Source organism: Arachis stenosperma, chromosome 6 (assembly GCF_014773155.1).
Source record: "Arachis stenosperma cultivar V10309 chromosome 6, arast.V10309.gnm1.PFL2, whole genome shotgun sequence".
NCBI lineage: Eukaryota > Viridiplantae > Streptophyta > Magnoliopsida > Fabales > Fabaceae > Arachis > Arachis stenosperma.
Window position 1 is genome coordinate 124,321,252 of NC_080382.1, and position 2,132 is coordinate 124,323,383.

General features: G+C 41.2%; 1 non-coding gene across 1 annotated transcript; it reads left to right on the forward strand.

The window, feature by feature from the left end:
• Window positions 1-1,505: 1,505 nt before the first annotated feature.
• Window positions 1,506-1,609, forward strand: LOC130938661 (small nucleolar RNA R71). The gene has a single exon (XR_009069819.1). It is a non-coding gene; the product is annotated as a small nucleolar RNA R71 (small nucleolar RNA).
• The last annotated feature ends 523 nt before the right edge of the window (window positions 1,610-2,132 follow it).

Genomic DNA, 2,132 nt, shown 5'->3' on the forward strand with positions numbered 1-2,132 from the left:
GATGGCCATGTGCCTTAAACACAAGGTAGTCCCCATTCAATTGAAGGACTAATTCACCTCTGTTGACATCTATCACAGCTCCTGCTGTAGCTAGGAAAGGTCTTCCAAGGATGATGCACTCATCCTCTTCCTTCCTAATGTCTAAGATTATGAAATCAGCAGGGATGTAAAGGCCTTCAACCTTTACTAACACGTCCTCTACTAATCCATAAGTTTGTCTTAATGACTTGTCTGCCAATTGTAATGAGAACAAGGCAGGTTGTACCTCAGTGATCCCCAGCTTCTCCATTACAGAGAGTGGCATAAGATTTATCCCTGACCCCAGATCACATAGAGCTTTTTCAAATGTCATGGTGCATATGGTACAAGGTATTAAAAACTTGCCAGGATCTTGTCTCTTTTGAGGTAAAATTTGCTGAATCCAGGTGTCTAGTTCACTAATGAGCAAGGGAGGTTCACTTTCCCAAGTCTCATTACCAAACAACTTGGCATTCAGTTTCATGATAGCTCCTAGATATTGAGCAACTTGCTCTCCAGTCACATCTTCATCCTCTTCAGAGGAAGAATAGTCTTCAGAGCTCATGAATGGCAGAAGGAGATTTAATGGAATCTCTATGGTCTTTATATGAGCCTCAGATTCCTTTGGATCCTTAATAGAAAACTCCCTCTTGCTTGAGAGACGTCCCAGGAGGTCTTCCTCACTAGGATTTTTGTCCTTCAACTCCCTTGTGCATTCGGCCATATTGATCACATCAATGGCCTTGCACTCTCCTTTTGGATTCTCTTCTGTATTGCTTGGGAGAATACTGGGAGGAGTTTCAATGACTTTTTTACTCAGCTGGCCCACTTGTGCCTCCAGATTTCTGATGGAGGATCTTGTTTCACTCATGAAACTTAAAGTGGCCTTTGACAGATCAGAGACTAAATTTGCTAAATTAGAGGGGCTCTGCTCAGAATTCTCTATCTGTTGCTGAGAAGATGATGGAAAAGGCTTGTTATTGCTAAGCCTGTTTCTTCCACCATTATTAAAGCCTTGTTGAGGCTTTTGTTGATCCTTCCATGAGAAATTTGGATGATTTCTCCATGATGAGTTATAGGTGTTTCCATAAGGTTCACCCATGTAATTAACCTCTGCCATTGCAGGGTTCTCAGGATCATAAGCTTCTTCAGAAGCTGCCTCTTTAGTACTGTTGGATGCATTTTGCCATCCATTCAGACTTTGAGAGATCATGTTGACTTGCTGAGTCAACACTTTGTTCTGAGCCAATATGGCATTCAGAGCATCAATTTCAAGAACTCTCTTCCTCTGAGGCGTCCCATTATTCACGGAATTCCTCTCAGAGGTGTACATAAATTGGTTATTTACAACCATGTCAATAAGTTCTTGAGCTTCTACAGGCGTTTTCTTTAGGTGAATGGATCCACCTGCAGAATGGTCCAGTGACATTTTCGAAAATTCAGATAGACCATAATAGAATATATCTAATATGGTCCATTCTGTAAACATGTCAGATGGACACCTTTTGGTCAGCTGCTTGTATCTTTCCCAAGCTTCATAGAGGGATTCACCATCTTTTTGTTTGAAGGTTTGAACATCCACTCTAAGCTTGCTCAGCTTTTGAGGAGGAAAGAATTTATCCAAGAAGGCCGTGAACAGCTTATCCCAAGAGTCTTGCTATCTTTAGGTTGTGAGTCTAACCATATTCTAGCTCTGTCTCTTACAGCAAAAGGGAAAAGCATGAGTCTGTAGACTTCAGGATCTACTCCATTCGTCTTAACAGTCTCACAAATCTGCAAGAACTCAGTTAAAAACTGGTAAGGATCTTCAGATAGAAGTCCATAAAACTTGCAGTTCTGTTGCATTAAAGCAACTAGTTGAGGCTTAAGCTCAAAATTGTTTGCTCCAATGGCAGAAATGGATATGCTTCTTCCATCAAATTTGGACGTTGACTTTGTGAAGTCACCAAGCATCCTCCTTGCATTATTGTTGTTGGGTTCGGCTGCCATCTCCTTCTCTTGTTCGAAAATTTCAGAAAGGTTACCGCTGGATTGTTGTAATTTAGCTTCTCTTAGTTTCCTCTTCAGAGTCCTTTCAGGTTCTGGATCAGCATCAACAAGAGTGCCTTTTTTCT